This window comes from Bison bison, unplaced genomic scaffold, assembly GCF_000754665.1.
Source record: "Bison bison bison isolate TAMUID 2011002044 unplaced genomic scaffold, Bison_UMD1.0 scf7180017864370, whole genome shotgun sequence".
NCBI lineage: Eukaryota > Metazoa > Chordata > Mammalia > Artiodactyla > Bovidae > Bison > Bison bison.
In genome coordinates this window covers 5,537,872-5,558,144 of record NW_011494942.1, presented here as the reverse complement: position 1 = coordinate 5,558,144, position 20,273 = coordinate 5,537,872, and the positions used below count along the sequence as shown (strand labels likewise).

At 37.5% G+C, this 20,273-nt stretch overlaps 1 protein-coding gene across 1 annotated transcript in view; it reads right to left on the bottom strand.

Moving 5' to 3' along the window:
- Positions 1–14,257, bottom strand: part of LOC105000199 (cGMP-inhibited 3',5'-cyclic phosphodiesterase A) — a 348,425-nt gene extending 334,168 nt beyond the window's left edge. The window contains exon 1 of the mRNA XM_010855927.1: positions 13,412–14,257. The gene's annotated coding sequence lies outside the window, so the exon portion shown is untranslated. The remainder of the gene's footprint in view (positions 1–13,411) is intronic.
- Positions 14,258–20,273: the final 6,016 nt, after the last annotated feature.

The window sequence follows — 20,273 nt, the reverse complement described above, 5'->3', positions numbered from 1 at the left end:
TCTGGGAGGTGGTGATGGACAGGGAGGCCTGGCGTGCTGCAATTCATGGGGTCACAAAGAGTCGGACACAACTGAGTGACTGAACTGAAGATACTTCTATATATGCTATTTTTCCAATAACATTTTCTGAGAAGAAAATACATCTGACTACACTTCAGTACCAGAGGAGTCAGAAACATAATGAAATTCCACAGAAAACGAAAATATTTTTGTGTTCACTAATTGTTTTTCTTGTAGTTACTAACAAGACAGACACAATATTAGACACATGGAAATTAAGTGGAAGCAATCTTTAAACAGCTGTAATTTTACAAAAATGAAAACTCAAAACTTAAGTACTCCAAAAGCAATTAAAATTTAATTCCAAGCAACAGAATCTTTGAGTTGAAAGGAATTAGGAAGTGCAGGAATATCTTCCTGTGTGTATCCAATCTAATAAATTCGGCCCAATAACACTGCCAATCCCTTTCTTTATTTGGTAATCTTGGTAACCAGCTACATGACATAATAATAGGCCTCATCTTGCTAGATTTAGAGACACTACATTTATAGACTGAGAATACCTACTTTCTTTACAGACTAAGAATACAAACTATCTCCTGCCTCCATTGCCTGTCTAAAAATTCAACTATCTTAATTGGAATATAACACTTAGTTGCCAAAGACAGTGTTCAGAGAATACCTATTCTAAACTCACGCATGCATGCTAAGTCACTTCAGTCATGTCTGACTCTTTCTAACCCCATGGGCTACAGCCCACCAGGTTCCTCTGTCCATGGGATTCTCCTGGAATAGGTTGCCATACCCAGGGACCTTCTCAACCCAGGGAATCCTCCCAACCCAGGGATCGAACCCATGTCTCTTATATCTCCAGGATTGGCAAACAGGTTCTTTACCACTGGCGCCACCATGGACCAATTAAAAAAAAAAAAAAGGAACCATTAAGTGCCTGCTAGATGCCTAGCACTCTAGTAAATACTGTAAGCAAATTATCTTAAAATTAAGTAATAACCTTATCAGATATGAGTTATGAGTTATCCCCAAATGCTAAAGGAAAAGGCTGTGAGTTGCTGATTAATTGCCCCTAAATCATAAAGCTAATCAACAACTGCCTTGACCCCAAAGTTATACCATCATAACTCCTAATGCCAGTAAGGCAGAGAAGATGCTTAAGATAGGATGTCTATGATGAGGACAGAGAAATAAGACCACACAATAGAGTCAGGAAATGTTCAACTCTAAGAGACTAGGAAGAGGAGTTTAAGTCAATGAGAAGGAGCTGCATAGGTTCAGAAGGTTTTGTGAAAGAGGTGGGTCTGGAAATAGGGCATGAAGGCTGAATAGGCTTTCAGCAAGTGCAAGTGAGAAATTAGGTCATCCGGAGGACTGGCAGAGCATAAAGGTGGGAAGGAAGCTGGTGGGCTCCAAGGAAATGAGGTGGATATTGATAACAGTACACACAAATAGTCCCCAGAAGTAGACCCTCATGTAATGGAATCATCCAAAATGCCATAACAAAGATGGAGAGAAAATTCCTGCATGAGCAGGGAAGGAGTAACAAGAAGCCATGGTTTAAGTAGCCTGGATCACACTTCCTATTTCTTCTCTTCCATGTTCTCTAGCACTTCTCTCCCCTCATCCCAAATTCAAAGCTTTACACAGAAAACCTGATAGCGCATTCATTCTCTGAATAAAAGCTTGTCAGAATAACAAAAGTTAGGGAAAGAGATGAAGTACCAGAAAACCTTAGCAATTCGTGGTCAGGCACTAATCAGTAGACAACCACATATTCTTCAGAAAGGATTTTGTGCTAGTTTGGAACACCCACCACGAAGCCCCAAAAATGTATAACCTATACAGACGGTGGATGAGCAATGATGTTTGGCAAGTAGCCAACAGTTCAAGGCACATGAATCATGCCTCTTAAGGACAATATTTTAGATACATACAAGCATGGTGATCTGAAGCTGACAGGTCAAAGAATATGCATTGGTCTACTGGTTTGTGCCTGACGATTTCCACCCAAGATATACTAGTGAAGACAAATTACCATTTCTCTATAAGAGAAAGAGTACATTTCAATACATTTATTTTATAACCAATAAATCAATAACATTACGTAATGAGTGTCTATCTTGTATATAGTAACTTACAAGGTTCAATTTAGGATAAAGAAAAAAATTAAGAGATTTGTTCCTACCTCAAGGAACCTACAGTATTATATTTTTAACTTGGAAGTTACCCAAGTTGTTTCCTTCCTTTTCTATACCTACAATTATATGGCTTCCTACATAAATGTGATTTTATTAAGTCCAGAATTCAACTAGTTTTAAGCAGGATGAAACTCCAGAATTATAATTAAGTCACTTCTGCCAAAATGTAACTCCGTAAAAGAGAGCAGGCAGAGAAGGCAATGTCAACCCACTCCAGTACTCTTGCCTGGAAAATCCCATGGACAGCAGAGCCTGGTGGGCTGCAGTCCATGGGTTTGCGAAAAGTCGGACATGACTGAGCGACTTCACTTTCACTTTTCACTTTCATGCATTGCAGAAGGAAATGGCAACCCACTCCAGTGCTCTTGCCTGGAGAATCCCAGGGACGGTGGAGCCTGGTGGGCTGCCATCTATGGGGTTGCACAGAGTCAGACACAACTGAAGCGACTTAGCAGCAGCAGCAGCAGCAAAAGACAGCAGGAAATATTTCCCTTCTGAAACAAAGTAATAAACCAAATGAACTTATTAAAGAAACAAAAAATGTTACTCAAGTATCAATGGTGTTTAAGAAAATAACACATATTCCTACTAACAGGACATATGATTTCTCTATTTTACTTTCTCCCCAAATTCTACCACTAAAATGCTCAAAAGCTACCCTACAGTTTTTTTGTCTCTTAAATTATTTTTTTCAAGAATCCAGTCAAATGATGTCATGTTAGATATGCAAACCTACCTGCCAAAAAGAGAAATTCCAGGAAAAGTCTTTCAAAGGAAATGATTCATTAGGGAGTTCAAGGAGAAAGCTAAATATTGAACTTTGACTAAATTATTAAGTTTCAGAGTTAGAAAATTAAGAAATTAAGAGTGCCTACCACGTATGCAGTGTCTCTCTTGAAATATTAATAGATACCCGTAAATAGTTACATATATGTTTGTTGCTTAGTCACGTGTGACTCTTTGTGTCCCCATGAACTGTAGCCCACCGGGCTCTTCTGTCCATGGAATTCTCCAGGCAAGAATACTGGAGTGGACTGCCATACCTTCTCTCGGGCATCTTCCCAACCCAGGGATTGAACCTAGGTCTCCTGCATTTCAGGCAGATTCTTTACTATCTGAGCCACCAGCCCACATGTACATGTATAGATAACTGAAATTAAATTCCTGATTCTCCAAAAAATGTAAATAAAAATTTATTACATTTGATCATCCTTACCATTTTTTGTTATGTAAAGCTCAGATTTGAAATAGACTTGAGATAAAAACAAGTAATATTATTTTTTGATGTTATTTAAAAAAAACAGACAAAATTTAGATTGTCAAGCTTCTAATTTCCTTCTTTATCACAGAATTATCATTTTGAGCATTCTGATGTTAAGTGTCTTCATTTCCTTCCGGAAGCAACACCAACAAACTCTTTCACTCAAAACACAGTTGTAAATCCAGCTATAATGGAGACAAGGCTCCTGAATGGTAAATACAATTGTGGGCACAAATATTAAACTCTGTTCTACAAGGGAAAAATATATGGTCACCCTCAGGCCACCATCTAGAGCTCAATGAATACAACAGTGGATAAATAAGGCCATCAAGTTAACAAGAGTGGTTAAGTGCTCTGTCTGCAAACTTACAATCTTCCTTGCAGCAGAATCAGATATCTGCTAAGCACTTAGGAGAAATACCTCAGAGGGAGGGAATAAAAGTTTAAAGAGGCTCATATAACAATATGGAATCATGGAAGGTTAAGCCATTCAGTATCGAGAAAATATCTTTATAAGCATTTTAATAGTCTCTGAGGATGTTATTGTACTGCTGCATTTTAAAATAATTCAAGTGGATAATGAAGACCTTGAGCTTGCAAGAAAAATTTTAATTAAACTCAATGTGCGCAAGGTACACACCCACACACTACAAAAATGAAATAAATAAATTTGGCTCCCAATTTACAGCAACAATAAAAATCTGTGAGATGGTATTCTTTAAGAAGAGAGAAAAATAAGACATTACTGTATAATGAGTAGGAGTTATATGTTATTTTACTATTTCTATATAACCTTCCAATACATAATGCTTATTTATAAAACATTTTTGTTTGTTTTGGAGTTTTAAATATAATATATATGGGCACCCAAGCTTGCATTTCTCTAAAATGTGTGCTAACCCAGAGTATCACAGGATAAAGTATTTAACTCTTATAGCTCAGAGTTAGAATTATATCAGCATAAATCTGTGCCTCTGAGTTATACTCTTAAGACTAGGAAATAGATCTATTTTTTCCAAAATAGCATCTGAAAATACCTTTTATTTCGGGAAAAAAAAGCATAATCTCTAATTCAAAAGGATTCATACACCTCAATGTTCATATCAGCACTATTTACAACCGACAAGACGTGGAAACAACCCGAAAGTCCATCACAGACCACTGATATAAGAATGTGTGGTATATACAAATACATACACACAGGAACAGTACTCAGTCATGAGAAAGAGTGAATCGCCACTTGCAGAAACATGGATGGACCTAAAGAACATTGCACTTAGTGAACTCAGAGAAAGACAAATACCGTAAGATATCACTAATATGTGAAATCTAAAAGCAATACCAATGAGCCTACACACAAAACAGAATCAGACTTGCAGACACAGAAAGCAAATTTATGGTGACCAAAGGGGAGATAAAGGTGGAACAGATTAGGAGTATGGGATTAACAGATACAAACTTCTGTACACACACACTGTACATAAAATAGATAAGCAACACGGATTTATTGTATAGCACGGGGAATTGCATTCAACATCTTGTAATAACTGATAATAGAACATAATCGTAAATATATATATGTATGTAATTGAATCACTTTTTGCTGTATACTTATTGCTGAAACACAATATTGTCAATCAACTATATTTCAATAAAAAATAAACTACTTCATTTTTATATAACTGCAGAAATAAAGAAAAAATGGAATGCCCGCTACAGTTGAAAAAAAAGCCTAATTTTGAATGACTGGGTCCAAAGATTTTAATGTGTTTATAATAGAATTGATACATCTCTATTATAAATTTCTTCCATAAATTTGGAATGATAAATTTTTTTCAAAATCACCACACTAAAAAATAAAAATGGGTACCATCTCAGACCATCAGATGAGAATCTTTGGGGGTGGAGCTTGCTTAGTAAATAACTTATCTTAAATTTCCTGATGAAAATCCAGGAAATTCAGAAAATTCAGAAAAAAGGTGAGTTCAAGGCACAAACAGTGTCCAGAATCCCTGAATTCAGTTGCCCTGGAGGTCATTTTAGCTCCAACCTGCTTAACTTGGGGTCCCATCTCGCCCTACTACCAAGACTAGAAGTGGCACAAAGTGCATAGATATTTCCTGAGCCTAGCTCTACAGACTTCCAAATGTTATCCACAACATGCAGATAACCACCAAACTCCACCCTACTGTTGTCAAATAAGAAAAATGTACACTTCTATAAATTTCCAAGCACTATATACACATAAGTTATGATACTGATTCATTTGTTGACTGGCTCCATGGGCCTACGATAAACAATGTGACACACAGGACAAGTGGACTCAATTATACCCAGACCCTCCCCCCATGCCAAGGACCCCAGTCTCACTTATACAAAGATTTACAATCCAAGGTGGAAAATGTAAGTGCCATTAATGGCACCCCACTCCAGTACTCTTGCCTGGAAAATCCCATGGACGGAGGAGCCTGGTGGGCTGCAGTCCATGGGGTTGTGAAGAGTTGGACACGACTGAGTGACTTCACTTTCACTTTTCACTTTCATGCATTGGAGAAGGAAATGGCAACCCACTCCAGTGTTCTTGCCTGGAGAGTCCCAGGGACGGGGGAGCCTGGTGGGCTGCCGTCTCTGGGGTCGCACAGAGTCGTACACGATTGAAGTGACTTAGCAGTAGCAGCAGAAAGGAATAGGTATGGTACTTTGGAGATTCAAGGAGAAGAAAACTTCCAAACAGGATGATGAGAAAATACATCACTGAAGCAGATATAAGATAGGAAGATTTTTTATTTATATTCATTGGAGATCAGGTTAGAGAGATGGGCATTTTGTGATAACAGGAATGGAAATAAAAATGTGAGATCCTCCATCCATGAAACCATTGCTTGCTTAGAAAAAATAGAGACCTGCCTACCTACGGGAAGAGAGAGAGGGAGAGAGAAAAGGAGGGAGGGGAGTGTAAGATCACATAAGCTCACACTACAAGCAATTTGTGGTGTTGGAAAAGACGCCTGAGAGTCCGTTGGATAGCAAGGAAATCAAACCAATCAATTTTAAAGGAAATCAACCCTAAATATTCATTGGAAGGACTGATGGTGAAACTCCAAAAGTTTGGCCATCTGATGCAAAGAGCCAATTTGTTGCAAAAGACCCTGATGTTGCGAAAGACTGAGGGCAGAAGAAGAAGCGGGTTAACAGAGAATGAGACGGTTGGATGGCATCACCAACTCAATGGACATGACTTTAAGCACACTCTAGGAGATAGTGATAGGAAGATAGGGAAGCCTGGCATGCTGCACTCCATGGGGTCACAAGGAGTCAGACATGACTTAGCGACTGAACAACAAAATAAACAATTCAAATTAGTTAGAAAATTGATGTGACGAAGCAAGCAGTTTGAAGAGGCTGAAAAGTAGGAAGGGCAGATGAGAGGAGGTCATAAAACCTAAGATAAGAGGTGTTCATTTTATTTGAAAGGCAACTAAGAATTACAAACTGTTTGTTATCAAAGGGTTAACATGATTTTATATTAATAGTAGCATTCAACAAAACCACTATCATTATTAGACTTGACCATCAGGAAGACAGTGCAATAGTGCAAGGGGTGAATTAATATTCAGAAAGCAAGGGATGGGAATATCAGTTTAGAAGCTCTCACAATAGTCCATTCAAGTATGATGTGCCTATAAACTAGGATAGCCAGAGTATTAGAGGAAAGGAAGGGCTGGACATAATGATTATCACTTTGAAGAAAGTTATATCCTGGAAATTCCGGTGATGCCTTTGCTGGCTAGTGCAATGGAAACAGGAAGCCTTCTGAGCCAGACCGAGCTGGACGCAAGACCAGGCTCTGCATCTGATAAACAATAAAATCTGGGGTAAGTTACTTAACCTCCACAAGCTTCAGACAGCAACAACAATATGTTATCTCTAATGCTGTAACGAGAATGAGTTGTGGTATCTGCAAAATGTTTAGCATATTGGGAAGGGAATTAACAATACGGAAAAGAGCAAACCAGTAAAAGAAACAAACATATGGATTAAAATATTAACAATGTTAAAGAGTCAATGAACTTTTACACCAGAGCTCAGCTACCCTCCTCCATGTTCATCAGTATCTATCTGGCTGTCTCTCTCCAGATAGTGGGAGACATTCTCCAGTATCGCCCTGGCTCCAGGTACCAACTTCTTATTTTAATCACAGAGTTCAGGCAGACACATGCCAGAACACAGAAACAGCCCTTTAGAAGTTAAAATGATACCTGCAGCCCTGCTCCTGATTTCATTTGTGTTTGGGACAGAGAAAGGATCAGAATTCAAAGTATCTACTAGGGCTTTGCTGGTGGCCCAGTTGTTAAGAATCCACGTAATGCAGGGGCCACCGGTTCAATTCTTAGTCTGGGAAGATCCCACATGCCACAGATGTCATGGAGCAACTAAACCCTTAAATCACCACTACTGAGCCTGCTCAGTAGTGCTGCAACTACTGAAGCAGATGCATTCTAGAGCCTGTGCTCTGCAACAAGACCAGCCATCACTAAGTGAGAAGCCCATGCGCCGCAACTAGAGAGTAACCCCCTCTTGCTGTCACTAGATAAAGCAGGTGTTCAGCAGTGAAGACCCAACCCAGCACAGCCAAAAACAAAACAAAAATTTTTTTTTTTTAAAGCATCTACTAATGGATGTCTCAAATAGGCATGAACATGAAGGGACTCAGGGAGAACTGTGCAGACAATGCAAGTGGAGGATTCTGACAAAGCTTTTAAACTAGAAAAATGAACATGAAATTCCCTCTAATTCAATTATTTCATAAAAAAATTGCCTCATTTGAAATGGCAAGACTGAAAATTAAGATGATACACCGTTGAGTGTTTAAAGTAGCCTTCAAAGAATATTTGTAAAAGGTCTGCCAAATAAGGTGAAGCCATCTTTACAACACTTATGAACTCAGAATACTAGCATACTGGTTTTACAGATAAAACGTTTTAATTTTATCTCCTTGTTGGGAAAAAAAAAAAAAAAACAGAGAAAATAGAAGCACTGAATGCTCTTGAAGCATGTGTTATTTCTGCCCATAGTTTTATTTGTTAACATATAGGTTTCTTTGTTTCTCGAGTAGAAAACTAAAATCATAGTATTTTTAAAATTTTTGAATCAACTATTAAAATGTCTGAATCCTATATGTAACAACCAGCCAAGCAATAGAGTTTCAATTTTAACCCCAAGTTTACAGTTTCTAATTAATGTGCTAGAATTCCTATGTGTGCATTTTATTCTCCTCCTATAATCTTTCCCTTCCCATGAGGAGGTGACGGGTTAGGATCAGCTTAGGAAAAGTGTCCCAGTTAAACGAATGCTGTTAAGTCACCCACATTTGCTATGAATCCTTTGTCAGCTTGATGGTTTTACATAAAAGGTTTATGTGACTGCCATTTTTAAGTAATATAAAAATCTTTATATCTGTACATCCATGTTCATAGCAGTATTATTCATAACGGCTCCAAAGTGGAAGTAGTTATCCAGAAATGGATAAACAAAATGTGATCTACACATACAATATTATTCAGCCTTAAAAAAGAACCAAATTCTGACACATGCTACCATGTTAGATGAATACTGAGGATGGCATGATAAGTGAGATAAGCCAGTCCAAACCCCCCTGCCTCATCTATACTCTATGATTCCACTTATATATGACATACCTTGAGTAGACAATTCATAGACATAGAAAGAATGGTAGTTGCCAGGGGCTATGGTGAGATAGAAACAGGGAAGAGTTATTGAATGGGTACAGAGTTTCAGTTTGGGAAGATGGAAGAAGTCTGGAGATCCTTGCTCAACAAAGTGAATATACTTAATGACACTGAACTGCACAACTATAAATGCTGAATTGTTACATTGGTGTTATGTCTATGCCACTACATTTTTTTTTTTAATCTTCCTCTAGTACTGAAACTTCTTAGAGATACTGGAGTTCTAGGAATGAATAAGGAAAAGTTTGGGCTCCAGAATAATATGTCCAATCATTTATGCTGAACCAACTTCTCCCCATGTCCATATTCATTCCCTTAATTTATGCATTCAAGGAGCACTGTTCTCACATAGACTGGAATGAAGACTACTAAAAGGCTTTTATTAGGAATCTACATTATTTTAAGGAATGCAGATAAACCTAGAGCAAATACAGTTCTTTCAACGACCCCCTTTCTCTTTTTACAAAAAACGTGAGGCTTCTTAGAACTCTGACGTGCAGTACAGATTTTCAGACAGCATTGGCAGGGTTAGGTGACACAGCGGTAAAGAATTTGTCTACTGATGCAGAGACGCAGGAGATGTGGTTCGATCCCTGGGTCAGGAGGATCCCCTAGAGTAGGAAATGGCAACCTACTCCAGCAGTCTTGCCTAGAAAGTTCCCTGGACAGAGGAACCTGTGGGCCTCTTTTGTATCTCCTCCAGGATAATACTAAGTTTCTCCTCCCAGCCTCCCCTCCTCTTTCTTTACCATAGGCTACAGGTATTTTCCTACTTCCTCCTAAACTGAGTTAGCCTTAGTAATCACTCGTGTAAAAATAAAGGTCAGAGTTTCTGCTCTGGTTAATAAAAAAAAAAAAAAAGTTCTTAGAGATGGCTGGCACTCTTGAAAAAATGGACCTTCTCACAGACAAATGGTATCAGCAAGCTTCAATAGAATGAATGAAAGAATCGATTTAAGTTTAATAAGTATTCACCAAGTCCTCTACCTGTTCTAAACCTCCCTGTATTTAATCAATACTCTTGTGAACAACCTTCCTTTACTATCATTCATTTGCAACCTCATCTTTTCACAATTGTTAAAATTAGTTTTGTTGGTATGTAAGATAATTAACTGTTCTCCTTTTGATGAACTTGCCTATTTTAATAATTTTGAATTAATCAATATAGCTTATAGACCATCTTTAAAATAAATAATGAAGATGCAATTATTGTCTCAGCCAATTCCTAAAATACCTTTATGAGGTAGCTTTATTATTTTTTTATTTTTATCTAACAACACCTAAACTTTAGAGATTAAACATTATAATTTACCCAAAGCCAGACAGTTAATATATGGCAGAGCAGGGATTTGACTAATTCTAGGCTTCCTGAACATTTAATGTGTGTGTACGCTAAGTCATTTCAGTAGTGTCCAACTCTTTGAGACACCATGGACTGTAGCCCACCGGGCTCTTCTGTCCATGGGATTCTCCAGGAAAGAATATGGGAGTGGGCTGCCATGCCCTACTCCAGGGGATCTTCCCGACCCAAGGGTCGAGCCCTAAACCCACATCTTTTATGTCTCCTGCATTGGCAGATGTGTTCTTTAACACTAGCTCGTCAATATTCCTCTTAAACTACAGCAAGCAGAATTGGTCAAAATTCTAAAAATACAGAAGTAGAATTCTGGAATAGAAGGAAGGTTCAAGAGGGAGGGGACATATGTACACCTATGGCTGATTCATGTTGATGTATGGCAGAGACCAACACAACACTGCAATTATCCTCCAATTAAAAATAAATATATTTTCTTAAAAAACCATATCTTACAAGAGAACTCAAAAGAGGGAGACAACTCTCTGAACTGAGACCCACCCAACCCTTAGTATTTCTTCTTTCTTCAAACAGGAATTAGATAATGGTCTAAACTCCCTCATTACAAAATTTTAAAATTTTTTCTAAAGTCAAAATTATAGGCACTTATACTTTCTCCTGTTAAATTTAATATTCTTATTTTTTTGCCCACTGTCTAAATCAAACACAGTGTGAAATTTATATCCAATCATCTAAACTTTGATCCATACCTTCCAGTTTCAGACAACTGGAAATTTAATAAATATGCTTCCTGTGTTTTTACTCAAGTCCTTAATAAACTGCTAAAGAGTACCCAGGAAAGGAAGATATTCTGGCTTTGGAGATGCAAGTTATAAATTCCCCTGTCCTCTTTTTTACTCACCACCCAGACCAAATTTCACGGACAGCACCACATGCCAAAACAGAAGATAAAGGCATCAATATGACCAGCTTTATCACACCAGTAAAATTTTAATAGGTCCTACAGCTTCACCACTTTTAGAAAGGTGACTACAGAGGAAAACCAACTAATGGAGATAAATCAGCAGAAAAGAAACTCTACAAACTAGAAGAGGAACATTTTTTTATCAACTATCATATTTTTCAACGTTTATATTGGGAAAGTCTGAGAATTTTGTTGTAATGTTTACAATGCTTATTTTCTTGATTATAAAACATATGCTTTTAGAAAAAAATTAATCAACATAGAAGAATATAATTTTAAAAAAGAGAGAAAAGATCCTTTCTTCTTTTCAACAAATCCCACTGGTGACGTGTGTTAAGAATTTGGCATTTTTAAATGTCCATTTCTGGTCTTGAAGACTGCACTCTTATAGATCTTTCAGGTGGTCAAGTATTCCTTCCTAGCTTTTCAGGCACACATAGAGATATATAGACAGAGATTAACATGTTTAAAGACTACACCGCTTCATTAAATTATTGGGAAATCCTTATGATTCATTCCAAAAAAATCATCACTATTGATACTCTATCTCATTCCCCATAAAACCATCCCAACGCTATCCTACCAATCCCAAATTACATTCTAAATGTGACAGTGGCTACTATTCACTGATGTGTAAAGCCTTCCAGGTAACAAACAAAACTTACCAGAGCAAGTCTGTAAGGTAGATTTCATCATCCATATTTTATAAATGAATATATTCAGTCTCAGAGGGATTAATCATTTTAGGATTAATCATACATATTTAAGGTCAGACAGCTAGCAACTGGCTAAAGTGAATACTAGAATCCAAATATGATAACAAAGATGGCATCTTAATCACTGTACTCTACTTGAATCCCTCCAAGATCAATAGATCTTGCTATTTTCACACAGAATAAAAAAATTATAACTCAATTTCCATTTATTTCATCCACTTGCTCATATGGAATATTAATAAAAATAAATGCTCAATACTCTATAAAGTTTTTTTTTTCCCTCATTCTGGGTACTATTTACATTTTAGGTGAGATAATTCTTTGTCTGAGCCTATGTACTGTAGGATGTTTAATATTCCTGGCTTCTGCCTACAACATGTACCCCCCCACCCCCACCCGCAAAGTCCCAACAACTAAAAATACCTTCAGACATACTTGGCCATGTGTCCCCTGGGGGGCAAAATTAGCCCCAGTGATAACCAATGCAATACTCTATTTAAAACTTTGGAAACCCAGAGTAAGCAAAATAAATGACTCAAGTCCCGGTATATGTTATTCACATTTTAAAATATTTTCTTTCTCGGAGATTACCATTATAGGGTTCTACTTAATAGCAGTGCTTTTCTGATAGCTCATATATTACACAAATCAACATTTAACTAAATTAGATTAAAAATATTTCAGGTGCCAAAGTGGCAAAAAGAGGTTTATTATTTATCTCAACTCATGAAAAAGTAATTCAGACCATCTCCAAGGTAGAGATATCCTTTTAGGACATTCAGTGTTCTAGCTACTCTCTGCTGAATTTTTTATAATTTCCCTCTAAGTTATAAGCACGCACTCATAAACTATAGAAAATAAACAATGAAGCATAACTCTATGGGGAAAAAAATTATGAAGTAGTCTGCCATTCAAGGTTAGAACACCAGTAATTAAAGTCAAAAGTAAAACCAATTGACCTGTAAAAATCGAGGCAAACATTGCCTCCCGCAAGAATATTTCACTGATGTCAAATGAAACTCCTGAAAGAGGCCCTTCCTCCAAGCTATATTTATTTAAATCTCTTCTAACAGGAACTTTGCACAGGAAAGTAAATGCTCACTTGGTCCACAAATGAGGTTCATGCCCTTCTTGGATTAAGTTTATAGAGCTGTGATTTGCAGACTTTTTTTTTTTTCTCACTTCAACATACCTGATGGATGTGACACACACATCAGTAACTGTGGCTCACTACAGCATTGATTCAGGATGTGGGGAGGTCTCCCTAGAGAGAACATATCAGAATCAAGGGCAGGTTAGAGTTTGAAAGAGCCTATCATGTGACACCTTTGTGAAGACAAAGGGCCATTGTTCCTGCCATCTCAAAGAGCTCGCCTAGGATGAAAAATCATTTCACCATTGATAGTACCATCTTATGTGGATAATATTTCCAAAGGTACCCATAATTTGATGCATCCTATCTTTAGCCAACGTTTTCCAGCTACATTTTAGACTTACATAGGGGGATAGTTATAAATTTGTCAAATTGTTTTCATATTTGTATTAAGTACATCATACTGCCATACTAGTTCTTTTCGTAGCTTTTTTAGCTAGAAAATGTAACTTAATTATTTTTATTTTATATTGCAATATAGTTGATTTACAATGCTGTGTTAGTCTCAGGTTTACAGCCAAATGATTCTAGATATGGTTTTGTACCAAGGAGAACTTTAGACATTATTAAATTTGCTGTAGATTTCTATTGCATTAAAGATCTATTTTGAATAAAGAGCAAGTAAATAAATGAAACTATTAATTCTCTAAAATCTGACCACGTTTTATATACAGCATTTGTTTCTCCCACTTTTCACTGTTCTAGTCATGCATAAATCAACAGACGATTTCTAATACAGCAAAAATCTTGGCTTTTTTCTTGTTTTCATCTGAATCCAGCAAGAACAGAGGGTCCAAAGTATCAAGCATACAATGCAGGGACTTCCTTGGTGGCCAGTGGTTAAGACTTTGCCTTGCAATGCAGGGGGTACAGGTCTGATCCATGGTTGGGGACCTAAGATCCCAAATGCTTCATAGCCCAAAAACCAAAACATAAACAGTATTGTAACAAATTCAATAAAGACTTTAAAAATGGTCCACATCAAAAAGAAAAAAAAAGAAAGAAATCTTAAAGAAAAAAATGATACTATACAGATAGAGTTTTGTGTTAACTCATGTGATGGCCACCAAAGTTATAGCTGATCAAAAATTAAATATACAGATTACTTTACTGACCAAAAAAAGCAGGGGTGGTCTTAGTATTTGTTAAGGGGTCTTCTTATTGAGAGGAGTGGTGTATAGGGTAGGGCTAAAGAATCACATGGCCTCCTCTTGCACCCACATTTTCATAAGGTAAAGGTTTAGGATTGGTGCTTACCAAGTATATGTGGCAAAAAAAAAAAAAAAGTGCATAAATCATTTTGGTACAAAAAAAGGTGACAATCACACTCTGCTTTGTTCCAGTTAGACCACGTCTAATGGTAAAGAATCTGCCTGCAATGCAGGAGGTCCAGGTTTAAGCCCTGGGTGGGGAAGATCCCCTGGAGAAGGGGAAGGCTACCCACTCCAGTATTCTTGCCTGGTGGATTCTATGGACAGAGGAGCCTGACAGGCTATAGTCCATGGGGTTACAAAGAGTAGGACACAAGTGAATCACTAACACTTTCACAACCCCCAAACTACTGTGTCAGGCTGTGAACTTCTCCAAAGGAGAGGAAAACAGAGGGGGAAGGAGTGGGGAAATGTATGAAAGGGAACTTAGCTCCCCATCAGGGTAGTGACGAAGCAAAAGCATATTGAGGACCATTTGTTAGGGATTCCATAAATTTGGCTCTACTGTCAATGTCCCTCCAAACTTGTAACAGCAGAATGCTTTTTAAGAAAAAGAACACATACATAAACAAAAGAATTCCTCCAAAAATCCACTATGATATATAAGGACAAGTTTAGAAGAATACTGAGAGTGATGCAGATTTTATCAGGTAGAAACTTCCACCAAATGGGCAAAGAGTACAAATCACACTGCAAATTACAACACTGCAAAGCAATTCTCCTCCAATCAAAAAAAAAAAAGATAAATCACATTGTCACTATAGAAACCTGACCTAGAGTGTATAGCCTTATGTATGTATGTGTAATTATATATATTATATTATATTATATTGTATATAAATATATACTTATATATATATATGTTAGATAATTAAATTATATACATTAATTATATATGCATAGGTGCTAAGTTGCTTCAGTCGTGTCTGATTCTTTGCGACCCTATGGATTGCAGTCTGCCAGGCTCCAGTGTCCATGGGATTCTCCAGGAAAGATACAGGAGTGGGTGGCCATTTCCTTCTCCAGGTGATCTTTCCAACCCAGGGATCAAACATGCGACTCCTGTGGCTCCTACATTGCAAGCGGATTCTTTACCACTGAACCACTAGCAAAGCCCATAATCTTATATATATATATATATATATATAAATTATATATGCTACATATTATAGAGAGAAACAATTTATAGATTTATATATACTATATATAAGTCACTGTGGACAGTGACTGTAGCCATGAAATTTAAAGACACTTGGTCCTTAGAAGGAAACCTATGATAAACCCAGACAGTGTGTTGAAAAGCAAAGGCATCACTTTGCCAACAAAGGCCCATATAGTCAAAGATATGGTTTTTCCAGAAGTTATCTAAGGATGTGAAAGTTGGGCCACAAAGAAGGCTGAGCACTGAAGAATTGATGATTTTGAATGGTGGTGCTGGAGAAGCTCTTGAGAGTCCCTTGGACAGCAAGGAGATCAAATCAGTCAATCCTAAAGGAAATCAACCCTGAATATTCATTGGAAGGACTGATGTTGAAGCTGAAGCTCCAATACTTTGGCCACTTGATGCAAAGAGCTGACTCAATGGAAAAGACCCTGATGCTGGGAAAGACTGAAGGCAAATGGAGAAGGGGGTGGCAGAGGATGAGATGGTTAGACAGCATCACTAACTCAATGGACATGGATTTGACAAATTCCATGCGGTAGTAGAGGAATATTAGTCTGGCGTGCTTCAGTCCATGGGGTCGCAAAGAGTCAGGCATGACTTAAAAACTGAACGACAGCAAAGTATTATATAAAGACAAACCATTATAGGCATCTAGAATAACCCAAGAAAAACATCAAAGTGATACTCAACCAGATAATTTTACAAGATTAACTGCCCTAGACCATCTAGACTGTCTCAATTGATAAAATAATATTTAATTAATTATATGATCCAGCATTCACTTGTTTTGAGGATAAGGATCTTGTCTTATTAAAATTTGATCGGGGTTATGACACACTATGACAGCAGAGAGTCTCAGAGGGTTACTCTGAAGCTTCTGTCTGTACTGACTTTTGTCGATCTCTTTCCTTGGTAAGATCAGTACCAAGAGTACAAAGTTGTCTGCCCTCTGAGACTGAAGACCCTATTTATAGTCTAATTGGAAATAGGGTGGCAGCCTTGTGCTGATTGAAATGACTAAGGTTACAACCTCTCTGTGTTTGCAGTTGTAGCCCGGACACAAGAGGCTTCTGTTTCTAAGAAACACATATATACTGAGCAGGAGAACATGTCTAGCAAATCTGATACCAACATTTTTGTGAATGAATGAAACTGGGAGTCTTCAAGCATACAAAACCACATGAGGATGCAAAAATAACACACATAACTGTGTCCAAATCATAGCCATACTTCATCATCCCTTCCTCACTGAGAACCTAAAACAAACAAAAACTGCTCTTTTGATGCTTTTTGTCTCAAAGAACTGACAAGGGATTAATCTCCAAACTACACAAACATTTCCTGCAGCTCAATATCAAAAAACAAATAAACAAACAATCATAAAATGGGCAGAGCATCTAAATAGACATTTCTTCAGAGAAGACATACAGATGGCCAAAAAGCACAAGATGCTCAGCATCACTGATTATTAGAGAAATGCAAACCAAAACTATAATACCAGTCAGAATGGCCAACATCAAAAATTCTACAAACAATAAATGCTGAGGATTGTATGGAGAAAAGGGAACCCTCCTACACTGTTGGTGAGAATGTAAACTAGCACAGTCACTATGGAGAACAGTATGGAGGTTCCTTAAAAAACTGAAAACCAGCTAACATATGATCTCATTTCCGGGCTTATATCCCAAGAAAACCATAATCTGAAAGAATACATGCACCCCAATGTTTATTGCAGCACTGCTTACAATAGTCAAGATGCAATTTAAATGTCCAAACGCCCATCAACAGAAGAATGAATAAGGAAGTTGTGGAACATATATACAATGGAATACTACTCAGCCATTGAAAAAAATGAAATAAGCCATTTGCAGAAACATCGATTGACCTAGGGATTATCATACTAAGTCAGGGAAAAATAAATATCATATAATATCATTTATATGTGGAATATAATTTAAAAAGGATACAAATGAACTTATTTACAAAACAAAAATAGACTTAGAGATCTCAAAATCAAACTTATGGTTACCAAAGCAGCAAAGTGGGGGGAAGTGATAAATTAGGAGGCTGGGATTGACATACACACACTACTATATATATACATACAATAAAAAACTAATAAGGACCTACTGTATAACACAGGGAACACCAGTCAGTAATCTGTAATAACTTATATGAGAAAAGAAATTGAAAAAGAATGGAGATATATATATGTATATATATGTATGTATAACTGATTCACTTTGCTATCTATCTGAAACAAATACAACATTATAAATCAACAATACTCCAATAAAAATTAAAAAAAGAAGAACAGCAGCACAATCTTTCCAGTTTCTCAGATTTATAACATTAAAGACTCTTCATGCTCACTGTTCACACCTGCCACCACCAGTCACTGTCTAATCCTGCCAATTACAGCTCTTCATTTTCTCTTCAACCACCTTTCCTTTCTACCACCACTGTCCTAAGAAATCTTCCAAAAATTAAAATTAAAATATATCAGTAAATAAATAATAAAAAACAATGTCTGTAATCAGCACTTTTACAACAGCCTCTTAAATATCTCCTGTGTCCAGTGTGCACCCAATTGATCGACTACTGAAGCTCCAGTACTTTGGCCACCTGTTGCGAAGAACTGACCCATTAGGAAAGACCCTGATGCTGGGAAAGATTGAAGACAGAAGGAGAAGGGGACGACAGAGGATGAGACGGTTGGATGGCATCACCGACTCGATGGACATGAGTTTGAGCAAACTGCGGGAGTTGATGATGGACAGGGAAGCCTGGCATACTGCAGTCCATGGGGCTGCAAAGAGTCTGACATGACTGAAGAACTGAATTGATCCATTGTTTTTAAAATTATGTTTAATTTGTTCACATTAGTCTCCAGCTAAAACCCTTTCAGTAACTTTGACTGTAGACAAAATAATGTTCATCTTTCCCAGCCTAATTCTGAAGACATTCGTTTTTCCCTCCCTACTCCCAACCTTATCTGTCTTGTCTCTTAAAAAGGTCCCACCACACTCACCTCACCTCCCCCACACAAAGGCTGGGCTATCTGTTCTACGTGTTGTTTCCAGAACATAACATTGCTCCACACCTGGCATTCAGCTCCGAAACAAGCTTTATCCTATTCCTCCCTCCTCCCCTCTGGACATCATGCACACAGGAGAAAGATAGCAAAACATTCTTTTAAAGATCCATTCTTACTTTCTTCTTATTTAGATATATTTCATATTGTACCAAACACCATTAGAGTAAGCTTCCTATTAACATAAACATGTGAAAAAAAGGTTAAACGTAAATCAAAAGGAGAAGTCAGAAAGGAAAGGAAGATAGAATATTACCAGAAATCCATGTGAAGAGGGTGATGGCATTTGAGCAATAAATTTAGCTATGACCTTTCTGGAGGGCAAAGTTCCCAGGACTTTCTGTATTTTAAAGCATCTATCACTTGCCACTGGAACCATTTGTTAATGTAGTATCTTTATTAAAAGCTCAGGAGGGAATGCAAGAGTGAACCCTTCCCCAACCCCCGCTCCCCCACCCCCATCCCATCAGCGTGTTAAGGCATTCTTCAAACATTCTAGGATAAAAAGCACGAACAGTATAAGTTTTCCAAGGGGAATTCTCATAAACCAGAGATCTGCAGTCCCAGTCTAGGGAATAATCATGCTAAAGGTGACTTTCCCACTAGGAACAAGAAGCATTCACCGGTAACTACTGGCTCTCTGCTCTTCCTTACAGGTAAATTCCCCAGTGTAAATTAATCACCTGACATTCGGATTGATGAGTTACAGTTTTATTACTAGTGTGTCTCGGCGATGGATAACCTCGGGTTCTATGGAAAAAGTGCATCTCTGACCTGCAAGGCTGAGATATGGACTCCAGCCAAACACAAACTTCAGTGCCAACACTCTTCCACACTCCCACCCGCCTCTGCCCTGCCAAAGTCCACCAACCCAGACAGTCAGCAGAGAAATGCCTACCCATCTCTGTCACCTTAACTCAACCATCTCAGACAGAAGCAGTTAGGGCTAATCTGCTACTTCTGCTTTAACAAAACAATAAAAAGAAGGTGCAATGCCTGAGTAAAGGTTATTTTGCTCTGTTCAACTAATTCTATCATATTTATCTCTGGTTCTCTGATTCTGTCACATTTATTTCTGGAAACATTTTTTGGAGGGAGTCAAGTGACACCACAGTCTATTTTTTTAGGTCGTTACAGAAACTAGTTTGCTAGTCTCCAACTTATTTCCACAGAAATGGATAGTTCTTCATCTGAGAAAACAAGTTCATAATCCTAGAAGTGGGAGTAATTTGTGAAATATTACACACTGCTTTCTTTTCCTATTCACTTATTTAAACAAGCAAAAGCAAATGGAAATACACAAAGTTCCTCAGCCTTAGATAGGAAATGCAAAGAATAATCAACAAATCCTGACAAGCAAGACTGATATTAATCAATATTATACACAGAGTAACTCAGATGCAGAAAAAGCAAAATACAGAAACAACCTAT